General features: G+C 39.1%; 1 long non-coding RNA gene across 1 annotated transcript in view; it reads right to left on the bottom strand.

Moving 5' to 3' along the window:
* Positions 1 to 546: 546 nt before the first annotated feature.
* The window catches only part of LOC121855645, a 47,131-nt gene continuing 32,234 nt past the window's right edge, over positions 547 to 15,443 (bottom strand). Inside the window, exons 2-3 of the long non-coding RNA XR_006086821.1 lie at positions 824 to 927; positions 547 to 590 (exon numbers count right to left, since the gene is read on the bottom strand). This is a non-coding gene — a long non-coding RNA (uncharacterized LOC121855645). The remainder of the gene's footprint in view (positions 591 to 823; positions 928 to 15,443) is intronic.

The following is a 15,443-nucleotide window of genomic DNA, read 5'->3' as shown; positions in this document are numbered from 1 at the left end:
TCATTTACCGATATTGGTATTGAAAAGTTTATTTCGCCATAAGAATACAGATACAGAGTCGATAAAAATCATAATACAATACACACCACCGATTTTCCGGCACCCTTGGTTCCAAAGCCTTGCTCGATTATCCATTTTGCCGGACCAACCGAGGTCAGTAATAATAATTCAACAATACACCTCTGACCCACTAATTATACACCTGTGTTTCTAAAGCACCATGGACTGATAGAAATTTTAATTAAACAAATGTTAAATGTAAATTAAATGTGAAAAAGCCATAATTTTGAGCAACATATTACTTTACAAACTTTGTTCTCAAATGTACAACACTAAAGGACTAAAATATTTATCTCTTGTGTAAACTATGTGATGTTTATACTCAAATTAATCACTATCTTACAAGGATTCCAGCAATGCAATTTATATTCTAAGTCTAGTCAGCTACATTTTATAAAGTAAAAACTTTAAGCCAAACACTACCTTCACCCTGGCTGGGAGGGAGGAAGGGAAGTTAAGTGCCCTCTTGTAATTTTGTCCGGACTAAAGGAGGTGCCGGACCATCAGTTCCCGGAAAATCGGTGGTGTACCTGTTGAGAACTGAACTCTCTTGAAGGCACTGTACTGTAGTTTGGTCCCTCCCGTCTGCTATCATAAAACACTGTCCAATCCATATTAATATTACATTGATCATTTACTTAACATAATAATTGGAGATTAAGTTTTATTGTTATAAATGGAGAGTCAAGTGAAGATTTCTGCCTCTGCAGCTAGATATGTAATGAAAGCACAAATATTACTATACAAGAAGACTATCACTTACCCTGGAAATGATGGTAATTGAATCAGCCTCTCCACACTCCATTATTCATAGCTTGCCACAACACAGCACCTGTCACTCTGGTTCCAGTTGTAGTCACTCTGAAACTGACCATTACAAGTATAGTATACAGTATATTATCTAAATGTAATTTATTAATCTATTCATGAAATAAGTTTAGTCTTAGTCTTTCACAAAAGGCAGTAAAGTCACAGGCTTAAAAATATACAAATACCATACAGAACTGTACACAAGACCAACTACTAGGTAAACCTTGATAAACTCTCTCTCTCATTCAGCGATATTACGCTTTAATGATGGTCATGAATTAAGACCATCTCCCTATAAACCATCAGAAAAATTCACTTTAATGATACAGTAGAAGTCCAAAAATCCGGACTGCTTGGGGATTGGGTCGGTCCGGATTTTCGGATTTTCCGGATTCTCAGGCAGTACTTTTAAAATTCAAATTTAAGGAGGAATAAAGAAGAGATGAACAGGTACATTTTGATAGTTTATTCATTAGCAAATATAACATGCTTCATTTATCCAAACGAGCAGTTTTAAAAAAAAAACTGAATTCTAGAATTTTATTCTTTGCCTTTTTTATATCATAAATTGTAGACTTTCCAATGTCGTATGTTTCCATTAGAACAGTACTACTCACACCACGTTCTAGTTTCATAATTATTTCAAGTTTGTCACTCAGTTTCAATGTGTTCTTCTTTCTCTTCGCACAACGAAGTTTATCTACTTTAGGAGCCATTATTATGGGCTTGTACAGTACAGTTGTACCCCGCTTAACGCGGTTTCACTTAACGCGAATTCTCATATACGCGGTGCCTCGCCAGAACCGAACTTTCACTTAATGCGGTTCATCTACTCATATACGAGGGAAGCGGCGCGGGCACGATGCGCACAAGGTCGCCCAGTCATCAAAACATTACCGAGTTCTTCACCCGCCACCCACCACAGCCGGCCCAAGTCAGTGATAGTGATAATTATAGTGAGGATATGGACTTATATGGACTTTGAGGGGTTTGACAAAGAGGCCCTGCAAGCCTCTGTGGTGGATAGTGATACAATTGATTCAAGTGATACAGGTGAGGGCCAATAATCTGCCCTCTGCCTCGGAACCAACCCCCCATCCCCGTGTGCCCAGCCATCTTTTCTACTAATGTAAGTGTTAAAAAACCTAATATTATTGATATTTCTCTTAATTATTAATTGTGTGCATACCATCATAAAGTTAAGATAATATTTTTCACTACAACATAGTTGTGTGTCGTCAAAAAGTGGAGTTCGTCGGGCCAGTCTCTATTGGAATTAATCATATAAGAACATAAGAACATAAGAATGGAGGAAACTGCAGCGGGCCTATTGGCCCATACTGGCAGTCCCGTTTACACCCAACCCCTATTGCTCATATGAGCATCCAACCTATTTTTGAAGCAATTCAGCGTATTCGAGTTAATGATGATATTTGGTAACTTGTTCCATTCATCCACTACTCTGTTTCCAAACCAGTGTTTACCTATTTCACGCCTAAATCTAAATTTGTCTAATTTAAAACCATTGTTACGAGTTCGCACCTGGTTGGATAATTTGAGTACCTTTGTAATGTCCCCTTTGTTTAGCCCTGTCTTCCACTTATACACCTCTATCAGGTCGCCCCTCGCTCTACGTCTCTCGAGGGAGTGCAAATTAAGATGCTTTAACCTGTCTCTATACTCAAGTTTCCTAATGCCCGGGATTAGTCTTGTCATTCTCCTCTGAATTCTTTCCAAGGATTCTATATCCATTCTGTAATACGGTGACCCAGAACTGAACTGCGTAATCCAAGTGCAAGATATAGTTTTAGGATGACCTCGCTAGTCTTGTAACTAACACTCCTTTGTATGAACCCAAATACTTTATTAGCCTTGTTTCGAGCAAATATACATTGTTTACTTGGCTTAAGGTTCCTACTTATCATTACTCCTAAATCTCTCTCGCAGTCGGATTTTTCAATGGCATCGTTGTTCATCTGGTAACTGGTTTCCCTGTTTGCATCTCCTATACTGAGTACTTTACGTTTGTCCACGTTGAATTTCATCTGCCATTTTTCAGACCAGTCGAAAAATTTGTTTAGATCTTCCTGTAGTTTTGCGAGTCTCGTCCAGATTTGATAACCGTCCTATTTTAGTGTCATCAGCAAATTTACTTATGTTGCTGTCTATGCCGATATCTATGTCGTTTATGTATATAATAAATAATAATGGTCCAAGTACTGAGCCTTGGGGAACTCCACTTGTGGCGTTGCTCAATGGGACTTAGTGCCGTTAATGCTCACTCGCTGTTTCCTGTCCTGTAACCACGCCCTAATCCATTTAAGGATGTCACCTTTGATGCCATGAGCTTCTACCTTTCTAGTAGTCTTTAAGTGGGGGACTCTGTGAAGGCTTTGCTAAAAGTCGAGATATACCACATCATAATTGTTCTGTTCTGTTGTTCACTTAACGCGGTTTTCACTTAACGCGGTACCCTGTGGGTTCAATTGACAGCGTTAAGCGGGGTACAACTGTACTCTGTAAATGGAAAGAGTAGGACTCAAAATTACATACGTTGTCGGAGTTTGATTGCTCGTTTTAAAGTGGCAACCGCATGGTCGCTTGTTGTCACTGTGCAGCTGTGGTGCTCACGCATGTGCACATACACACAAAAGCCAGCTAAATTATTAAAAAAAAAAAATTACCAGTCAACCCTCGTTAATTCGTCGTTAATTCGGACTAATAGGGGGGAAGGGTGTCCGTTTTAGCCGATTGTCCGAATTAACCGATTTAGGGGTTAATATTGCATTATATTTCAAAGAAAATGCAGTGAGTTTGTCCTTAGCCTTGCATACCGCATATACTCGTCTATAACCCCACCCACCCTCGTTTATATGTCGACCCTGATTTTTTGACCAAGAAATCGTTAATTTATGATATTCCTCGTTTATAGGTCGACCCACGTTTTTGAGGGTAATGGAACAACAAAACCTTCAGTAAAAACACTCTACGTCCTATAAACTGAGGCTCGCTGTGCCTGAAACACCGAGTGGCGAAGCCAAATTGTTTACCATTTATTATTACGACACTTTACACTGAAACGCGGGTAGTTTCAACAAAAATATTGTATATTTCCATTCAAGTACTTATTCAAGTCAATTAGGAGGGAATATTATTGTAATACAACAGTTTTTTAACTAAACCATTCGTAAAGTATTTACGGTAACATGTTTTGAACGAAAGAAAGTGAAAGTCATTCTTTACATCACGATTTTATCCCACTTTCCACTGTAATACGTACGTCATTTCAGCAAAAATATTACATTTCCGTGAATGTATTATATCAAGCACAGTATGAATAGAATATCATTGTAATATAACAGTATTTTAACCGAAAACTATTAAAAAACGAATAACATCTCAAGAACATCGGAAGCTTAGGTAAAGTCTTTTGTTTTCGTCATGTATTTTATCCTATTTTACATTGAAATACATCACGTTTCAGCAAAACTACTACAGTGGGGTATGCTATAACGAACGGATCCTACTACGAATATTCCTATAACAAACGGTTTTACCTATAAAATTGAGAATGCTATAACGAACGCAACTCCTACAACGAACGCGGATGAATACGGGACTATTTCGCCTGGCGCATGAATATTGTTGTACCGCGACCCACAACAAGAGCGTCAGGCGCCATCTTTGTCTCATTGTGTAGCCAGTGCACCACTGTTATTGTTGAAATTTCGTCTTTTGATGTGGAAATTCGCGTTATTTGTATAACTATTTTGTTATACAAGTATACAATTGTAACAATGAGTCGTCCAAAGCGAGTGAGAAAGCTAATAACCCTTGAAACTAAGAAAGAAATTATAAAGAAACGTGAGAATGGAAGAAGCATTGCGAAACTTAGTGATGAATATGGGATGGCTAAATCGACTATATGTACGATTTTGAAGAATAAAGAGGAGTTAAAAACTGTGCAAGTGGCTAAGGGAATCTTTAGACTTAGCAAAGCAAAGTGTAATGTGATTGAAGAGATGGAAAATTTACTCTTAGTGTGGATAAAGGAGAAAGAAATGGCAGGTGGTAACATTAGTGAAGCTATAATTTGTGAGAAGGCTAAACAATTGTTTGAGGACCTTAAAGCCAAGACTCCCAGTGGAAGTGATAGTGATGTGCCAGTGTTTAGGGGTACCTGCATGCTGAATAACACTAAGGTAAGATAAAGTACCGTATTTTTTACATTTTCCACAGAATTTTTTCAGTGTTAAGTGGTTGTATTTGGGGGCCTGGAACGGATTAATCCTATAACGAACGAATGCTATAACGAACGAGGTTCTGGAACCAATTACGTTCGTTATAGCATACCCCACTGTATTTATTTCCGAGAATATATTCATTCAGGCGCAGTTTAGGTAAAATATACGTGTGATGTAACAGTTTTTTAACTGAAAACAATCCGAAAAACACGTACCCTCTAGCCCTGTTCAAGGAGAGGACTGGGAGAAGCTGTTTGGTGCTGCAGGCGATGACAAGGAAAATGATTTGGATGGATTTTAATGAAAATATTCAGAAATATGGTATCGTAGCATTTATTCAAGTCAATTAGGATAGAATATTATTGTAATACAACAGCTTTTTAACTGAAAACCAATCGTAAAGCGATTACGGTAACATCTTTTGAACGAAAGAAAGTGAAAGTCATTGTTTTCGTCACGATTTTATCCCACTTTCCACTGTAATACGTACGTCATTTCAGCAAAAATATTACATTTCCGTGAATGCATTATATCAAGCACAGTATGAATAGAATACCATTGTAATATAACAGTATTTTAACCAAAAACTATTAAAAAAACGAGTAACTTCTCTTGAACATCGGAAGGTCAGGTAAAATCTTTTGTTTTCGTCATGTATTTTATCCTATTTTACATTAAAATATATCACGTTTCAGCAAAACTACTATTTATTTCCGAGAATATATTCATTCAGGCACAGTTAAGGTAAAATATACATGTGATGTAACAGTTTTTTAACTGAAAACGATTCGAAAAACACGTGTACCGTCTAGCTGATACTCAACAGCTGGTGGTGCGTCATGCGTCATTGTAAACAATAGGAGGTTGAAGTAGATTACCAGGTATTATATTAAGTGTGAAATATCGAAAAGGTTTTTATTACCGGTATTTTTTGTAGATCAATGAGAACTGTGATACCGTATATATGATAACTTAGACTGTGCTAAGAACTTCAACATAGACTACTGAAAACACGTTGTAAGGTAATTTAGCCTATTGTAAGTTGGTGAGCTTCATTTGCTGAAGGAACTGCACAACTTTTCATTACTAATTGGTACATATTTTACGTTTCCATTGTTTACTGGCAGTAAATGGTAAATATTTTTCATGTTTGAAGCTAAAAGTTGCATCCCCCCCCCCCACACTAGTGGTGGAGATGTTACATTTAACCAAAAAGACGCTGGTGTTTTATCCCAACAGTGGGTGGACCAGCATTTTAGCTTAAGGTCCACGTAGGTAATATTCCTACAAATCTTAAAAAAAAAGGTTCAGATTTGTCCGAATTATCCGAAATCCGGATTAAAGGGTCTGAATTAACGAGGGTCGAAAAGTCCGGATTCTCGGGTGGTCCGGATTTCTGGCATCCGGATTTTTGGACTTTTACTGTATTCATTGAATATCCATTGGTCGGAATTTTGTTTTACCGTATCTCTAGTGTAATATACTGTATATGGGTTGTATATAGTGCTCAAATTAATCGCTGTCTTACAAGGATTCCAGCAATGCAAATTATATTTTTTCTACGTCAAGTCAGTGAAATTTTATAAGGAAACAATATTTAACCCTATACACCATGCATCTCTACCATCAATTGTCAGTCCTACCCGCATGCAGCCACACAGCCAACCCATGCACTATAGCCCTCTGTTTGGTTCTTTGTCGATCGTAAACCTGCCATCGCATTGTTCCATGATTATCGGTCATCATCGTACATTGTGTTTCATTAGTGTTTTCTTTTCTTATAGTGACAGGATAGCACTAACGTTTAGAATGAACTGTGTTATGGTGACTGTGAAGTGAAGTTTTCTGTTTTTGTGACTGTAAGGTGCTTCGCCTCTGTTGTTGTGAAAATGATGTGAGCAGTGTCGGCCACTATCACTGATTTTATGTTATCATTCACTCTGTTTTTGTGACATGTGCTTTTGTTCTGTTTTTGTGACTGTAAAGTGAGCAGTGTAACTTTGAAAATGTCTGGGAAGGCCAAGGAATCCAAGACAACTGTGTCTCTGAGGTGAAACCTGACATTGTGAAGCATTGTGAGACTCCCCAGAGGCTGTGTGGGAGTCTGAGTGACATCTCAACTCCACCTACAAGAGTACCCTGAGCCTCGAAGAGGACATGTGATGACCAGACTTATTCCTCAGGATGTGGTGAATGTTGTTTAATAATTTTATACTGATAGTAGTCGTGTAGGATTTTTTTTGTTGGTGATACATATGTGTTTAAGGACTGGCTGGGAACGTATCTCATTGAACCTCATGTTATAATGCTCCCTATCTACGATATTTCATTTAGCGATGAGTTCTTCAGGAACCTAACCCCATCATTTATCGAGGTTTACCTGTAGCATCTCCATTAGCTGGAATCCCTCAAACCCGGAACTCTCCAATAGCTGAAATTAAAATTTTCTCGAAAAATAGTTCTCAAAGCCGGAATTTTCTGGAAAATTCCGGCCTTAGGAAAGACTTTCAGAGGGGCACATTTTCTGGAAAATTCCGGGGATGGAGAAGTTTTTTCTTCTGGTTTGAGAGATGGAAATCAGGAACGTTTTCTGGAAATTCCGAGGAAATATTTCCGGTACCTGGAAAATTCCAGGGATGGGAGATATTTTTCTGGGTTCAAGAGATGATGTAATTAACAATTTCTGGTCCTTTCAAGAATATTTTTTCGTTACCCGGAAATTTTCGGAAAATTCCGGGGGTGAAGGATTTTTTTCCAACTTTATGAGATGAATTAATGCATCATTCTGGAACTTCCAATAACATTTTTCCGTTACCCAGAAAATTCTGGGGAGGAGGGAGTTTTTCCAGCTTTGAGAGGGTCGTCTCGTTACCCAGAAATCTATCATTCCGAGAAGTGCTCTGCACCAGTTGTTCTGGGTAACGAAGATATCACTTGTACATCTAATACTTTACAAAACCTTTTTCTTATCTTCAAAATACTTCACTGGGACTTGAGAAGTTGTGAGTACAGTCATGCGCCGGTTAACGTCCTAGATACGTTCTTGGAAACGTGACGTTAACCGAAATGGACGTTGTCCAATCATCACATAAACTTTGTATTTATACTTATGTGTATGTGGAATACTATATACATACATATACACTTTTACTCGTAAATCACTACTGTAATGTGATACAGGCGATTAATTTTTATCTCTTGTGCAAAATACATGACGTTTATATTAAAATTATTCACTGTTTTACAAGGATTCCAGCAACGCTGGGCAGTTGGGGGAGAGGGAGGGAGGGAGGGAGCGAGCGAGGGGGCTTGGGGGGAGGGGAGGTTGTACATTTGACAGTTGGCACCGGCCCAAGGTCTAACGCATGTACCTGTATATTTATCAGTTCTTAAGTGACTAAGTTTCTCTCTTATAAAAAGCCAGTGACATGACCTGGGTGAATATAATTAACATTGTTGGGATTCTTGTAAGATACTGATTTATTTGAATATAAACATGCTATAATTTGCACTAGAAATAACAATTTTAGTACCGTAATCAAATTAGTGCACTCCAGCTTTGCACTAAGGTCATTTATTTCTTTTACGTTTCTTTTAGTATGGTGTGTGCATGTAAATGGATGAAAATAAATGAAGAAATTTATGTAAATCTACCCAAAAGTGCAGTTGAAAAAATTTATATTATAAATGTACTACAGTACTGTACACCAATGTACAACAATTTTTATCTCTTGAGCAAAATATAGGACGTTTATATTCAAATTATTGGCTGTCTTGCAAGGATACCAGCAATGCAAATTATAATCTCCTAACTTTAGTCTGAGATATTATACAAGATAAAAACTAAGCCTAAATAAACCCCCGGCTGAGCAGATTACGGAGAGAGGGACCGAGCCAGCCAGTGAGGGGGTGGGGGGGAGGGGGGGGCGGGGGGGGCTATGAGGTGATATGTTTGACAGCTTGAGCCGAAGGTCTCTGTGTGTTTATTTAATAGTCCTACTAAGCTTCTCTCATTTTAAAATGCCAGTGAAATGACCTACGAGAATATAATTAACATTGCTGGGATTCTTGTAAGATACTGATTTATTTGAATATAAACATGCAGTAATTCGCACGAGACATAACAATTTTAGTACCGTAATCAAATTAGTACATGTGCACTCCAGCTTTGCACTAAGGTCATTTATTTCTTTTACGTTTATTTTAGTATGGTGTGTGCATGTAAATGGATGAAAATAAATGAAGAAATTTATGTAAATCTACCCAAAAATAGTTGAAAAAATTTATACAGTATTATAAATGTACTACAGGTAGTTCTGCTATAACGCGATAATTGTGTTCTTGTAAAATATCGTGTTATAGAAAATCGCGTAATAGAAATAACAGGGCTTATGGAGAAAATAGGGTTAGGTGCAGATTACTCGAAATCGAAAAAATTTAGTAGTTAGCCTAACACAAAGGATAGCACAGTCTAAATAAATGTTACATTCATATCTAATAATGAAATCATAAGTAAATGTAACACTTTACCTTGAAAAAATATGAATGTAACTTGATGGGGGAGAAGGGTGATTTTGAGGTTGATAACATCGAGCTTCTCTTCAAGTGTTATATCCTTTCTTTTACGATCATCACCGGGAATTCTATCACCAGAACGCTTCTTGGAGATATTCTTCTTTACCATATTCACAATTAATACCACAAAATTGGAGAAATAGTAAGCAAAAATCGCGTTATAGCAAACAAGCATTCGCGTTATACAAATATCGTTCCTAATTCATAAATCGCGTTAGAGGAAATTCGCGTTATCAAAACACGCGTTATAGCAGAACTCACTGTACAGTATTTGACACTAATGTATTACATTGTTTATATCTTGAGCAAAATATATGATCCTTATATTTAAATTAATCTCTGTCTTGCAAGGATTTCAGCAATGCAAATTATATTATCCTAACTTTAGTCGAGATATTATATAAAATAAACAAAGAAATCACCAATCTTTTGTCTGGGAACACAAGGAGGGAAGTAGCCAGGAGCGTGTGGAAAGAGGGGGGAGCAGGGGGAGTGGGGGGGGGGAGCTGACAGAATGTCTGGCATTTGTTTGTTTGTTTATTTATTTGAGATAAGATTTGACAGTTGGCGCTGAAGGCCTGCCTGCGAGTTTATTTATCATTACTTAAGAGTGACTAAGCTCTTCTCATAATTTGCCACCCAAACGACCTGGATGAATATAACTTACATTGGTGGGATTCTTGTAAAATAGTAATTTATTTGAATACCTGTATAAACAAGCTATATTTGCAATAGACATAACAATTTTAGTACCGTAATCATTTAGTACATGTACAATACAGGTTTGCACTTAGGTCCATTGTTACTGTACAATATTGACTAAATTCACTAGATAACGTACGCCTGGCAGCACAATCTATAAGAATACGCGATGCATACGTGACTGTGCCCGCTCTAGGTCCATTTAGGGTCGCTACGTCCCATTATTTGAATGTTTTTTTTTTCAATTTAAATTTTAATTGTTTATTCCTTGATAGAGGAAGCGGGATCCTAGTGCTGTCACTTGGTACCCCTGTACCATAACACCAGAAGCAACTGGCCAGTGTCACAAGTATATACAGTACAGTACAATCATCCCTTGGTTATCGCGCCTAAATGGGACCCCGCCGAGTGCGTGATAACGAAAAATGCGATAACGAAAGTACAGAACCTATGGGATTTATTCTAATTGGTTCCAGGCACCCAAGACCCAACCCCAAGTTTCCCATTTTACGACCATTTAGACCCACTAAATATATATATAATGTTATGGTAAATATCATAAACACACATAGGCATGGCTAGGTTTATTACAAAGTGATGAAAAGGGTACGCTTAATACTGTAGTCCACAAAACATGTAGCTATGTTTTTTTGGTCCCCCATCATACGAGTCCGTTTTCTCTCTTAATCTTAGAGTGCACCAGAGACTTAGCTATTCCTTAGTAATGACACAGAATTTGAAATTGCAACCCCAATTGCAACTGGGGTTGCAATTGTTGAGGCAACTAGATATGTCTGATAACAGCAAATGTGTTATTGTTAATTTGTAGGTGAAAGATTTTATCCTCAATAGATGTAGGGAAATGCTTAAAAAAAGCCTAAGGAAGGAAGCATATTCCTTTAACACACAATTTTCTGACCAGTATGGGGAGGATCATCGTGTCTCCGTCAGGGGGTTGTGGAGTGGTGGTCCAGCAGGCGTCACGGAAGTATTTTTTTTTGGGGGGCAAGGACGTATATGCGATCGGACGTTGTTCGGTCGGGCGTTAACTAACGCATGACTGTATTAAAAAAAAGAGGGTCAAATGAAGATACAGTACTGTACTGTACATAAAGTGTTTTATTAGTGAAGTTTTGGAAGAAGCTTCAACAATTAAGTCATGTGAAGTTGAAATATCCCCTCTGTTATGGCTGAAGGGGCAATAACTAGCTTCTAACTCCATGTGATGGGTAGAATGGTTAAAATGGTGGCAGTCCTGGAATCAACCTCAAGGTTCACAGTAGAGTGAGGACACCATTTATACATACTTTATCTATAGTGCGAATCTCATCCCCTGTAAAACTAATATAAAGTAAAGTTAAAGGTCAATAAATGGCAGTAACTTAGCTGTGTTTGAAAAACCCTCAAGATCATATAAGCTATCACGCTCGCTACTAATTTCATTACTTTTCAATCCCTCTTACAGTCAATTCTCATGACAGTACAGTAAACCCTTGCTAGTTTGTGAGCTTCTCCCGCAGCACAACAAGTCACCCCATGCACCCGCAGCGTCTCCTCTCCCTCTGTTTGTGCTCAACCATTGCCCGGGATGCAACATCTCTTGTGTTGTACTCTCAAAACTTTAGTGTTTCTGTGTGAAAATGGCCCATAAAACATGCCTGGTGTCAGTGCTAGTGATGCTAGTGGAGTGAAACATAAAAGGCAGAAGTCAATAATGACCCTGACAAAGAAAGTTGAAATATTGGACAAGTTAAAGAAAGTGGATGAGTACTGCCGTGGTTGGTTGGTTGTTTGGTCCAAGAAATCACCCAGGCATTGGTTCCCTACCAGGAAATGTTTAAAAACTTCAAAGCCAAGAAGAAACAACTAACAATCACGATGTTTTTAAAGAACCAACCAACCAACCAACCACTCGCCCAGCTGATTCATTCCCTCACTCACTCAGTCAGATGCTGCCGCCGCTTCACCATCCTCCTCCCCACTGTCATATTATGGAATAAATTATGTTTGTGTTTACCTTTACTTTAAATGTTCTCTTGTTCTAATTGGGTTTTGTTTTGTTTTGTTCTGTTGCAGATGTATATGAATTTACGAGTTGAATAAAGCCTTGATTACTGAAGGTGTTTGATATCATACGACAATTTATTCAACTCATATTCTACTAACAACATGGAACGCATACTCTGCCCCGACAAGCTTGATGTTGATCCAAATTCCCCAGCTGCTGAGAAGGAATACAAGCATTGGCATAAAACTTTTGAAAACTTTATTGATGAGTGTGGAGACAGAGCGCCTGACAAACTACGATGTTTGACAAAATATGCGTCTGCTACTGTGTACGAATACTTTGCTGATGCTACAGAGTTTGAAACTGCTATACAAGTGTTGGAAAAGGTGTATGTGAAAAAGAAAAATGAGATATTCGCCAGACACCAGCTCGCCACAAGACGTCAGCATCCTTCTGAAACACTGGATGAATTTCTTTGCGGCTTGCACAGACTCAGCAAAGATTGCACTCTAAAAGCTGTCACGGCCGAAGAATATCGTGAAGAGTTAGTACGGGATGCCTTCATCAACGGACTGTCTTCTGCAAATATACATCAACGTCTATTGGAAAATCAGGTTCTCACACTCTCTCAAGCCTTTGATCAAGCTAGAGCCTTGGATCTTGCACAGCGTACTTCGGAAGCCTTCCAGCCACTAGACCCTGTCATTGCAGCAGCTTCAGGATGTGTGGGGGAAACTGTTAAGTCACCACACACTAATCAACAAGATATACATCCAGTTGAGGACTCAACACTAGCTAGTATGACCACTAAGAAACGATGTTGATTTTGTGGTGGCAGTCTTCATTTACGGACGAGATGTCCAGCTAAGGATAGTGATTGCTCATGTGGAAAAAGAGGGCACTGGGCAAAAGTCTGTCAGACTAAGGGTAAGAAACAGGTCACGGCATCAATTTCATCTCCTACTCTTTGTGTCATCTCAGCTGCTGTTCCTCATTGCCTGAATTGCTCTGCTACAAACTTAAAGGTAAATGGAAGACGAATCTCCGGCCTTATTGTTTCGGCAAGTTCTGAGAGTTTCATTGACAAGAGAGTGGCCCATCGGTTTAAGCTTCGCATCAAACCCGCTTCCCAAAATATAACCCTGGCAATGTCTTCTTCAACGGCTTCTGTGATAGGTGAATGTACGGTGGAACTCTATGTGAATGACAGTCATTATCCAAACACACGTCTGGGCGTCATTGAGAATCTTTGTGGTGATGTTATTCTCGGCATAGATTTCCTAAAACAACACTTCTCAGTTACCATAGAGTATGGAGGACCCAGACCTGAGCTCAAGATTTCCAACATTGGTAACAGGCCTGTATGTAGCCTGGCATCAGCAGGTATGTCAGAACCACTGTTATTTGCAAACATACAAGGAGATGAAAAGCCGATAGTCACCAAATCTAGGAAGTTTAGCCCCGATGACCAAAAGTTCATTACCAAAGAAATACAGTACAACGCTTACTGTCTGAAGGCATCATAGAATCAAGTACATCACCTTGGAGTGCACAGGTGGTGATCGCAAGAGATGATTCAGGCTGTCACAGAAAACGAATGTGCATCGACTACTCTTCTACATTTACACCAATCTCGAAGCATATCCATTGCCAAACATTGAAACCATGGTCAACACTCTTGCTAAGTACCACGTGTTCTCAACATTTGATCTAAAGAGCGCATACCATCAACTATGCATAAGCGAGTCTGATAAACCCTTTCAGCATTTGAAGCAAATGGCAGACTGTTTCAATTCACACGTGTACCATTTGGTGTCACTAATTGTAAAGGCCTTGACAAAATTACCATAGGTGGTCGGGATCAGAAAGAACATGACGCAAATCTTGAGAAATTTCTTGCTGCTTTTGAGAAAAGGAAGCTGACATTCAATACATCCAAATCTACAATATCAGCAACAGCGATCAATCTTCTGGGTTATCAACTTGGAAATGGTCAAACCAAACCAGATTCTGAAAGGCTAAAACCACTGCAAGAACTTCCACCACCTACAAACCGATCGGCTCTTCAACATGTTCTTGGTATGTTTGCTTATTACGCTAAGTGGATCCCGGAGTTTTCAGACAAGGCACGGCCTCTCTACGAGGCTAAATCTTTTCTTCTAGACCGTGAAGCGCTCACAGCTTTTGATGACTTGAAGAAACTGCTTGGGGAGGCTGCCCTAAATAGCATTGACCATGCCATCCCATTTGTTGTGGAGTGTGATGCGTCGGATGTGGCAGTGTCTGCTACTTTGAATCAAGCTGGTCGGCCAGTAGCCTTCATGTCTCAGATGTTATCTGGCAGTGAGATTCACTATCCTCCTGCTGAGAAGGAGGCGACTGTAATAATTGAAGTGGTGAGAAAGTGGTCTCACCTGTTGTTGGGACGGCACTTCACCATTGTTACTGACCAGCGATCAGTTGAACTTATGCTGGACAGTCGTAGAAGGACTAAAGTGAAGAATGACAAGATACAAGGGTGACGGCTCGAACTTGCTTGTTTTAGCTATTCCATTTGGTATTGGCTAGGTAGAGACAACGTTGCTCCTGACACTTTCACCCGAGCGTTCTGCGGAGCCATCTCATTGTCAAACCTAACTGTCATCCATAAAGGGCTCTGCCACCCGGGGGTTGTCAGAATGATTCATTTTGTCCGGACAAAGAACCTCCCATTTTCTACGGAGGATGTGAAAAAGGTCTGAAATCAAGCCAACATTTCACAGGCCTACTGAAAATACCCTTAACAAAGCTACTCAACCAATGGATAGACTGAGCATTGACTTCAAAGGTCCTCTTCCATCACACACGAGAAACTCATATCCCTTCTTTGCTGTGGATGAATATTCCAGATTTCCCTTTTATGTGCTGACATGACATCCTGAACTGTCATCAGATGTCTGGACGCCATCTTCTCGCTTTGTGGTATGGCGAGTTTTGTCCACTCTGATCGAGGAAGTGCATTTATGTCTCATGAAGTGAAAACTCATCTCGCTAGTCGTGGAGTA

The sequence above is a fragment of the Homarus americanus genome, unplaced genomic scaffold (genome assembly GCF_018991925.1).
Source record: "Homarus americanus isolate GMGI-L3 unplaced genomic scaffold, GMGI_Hamer_2.0 scaffold13956, whole genome shotgun sequence".
Taxonomy (NCBI): Eukaryota; Metazoa; Arthropoda; class Malacostraca; order Decapoda; family Nephropidae; genus Homarus; species Homarus americanus.
Note: the sequence above shows the minus strand (reverse complement) of the source record. Positions and strands in the feature narration are given on the sequence as shown.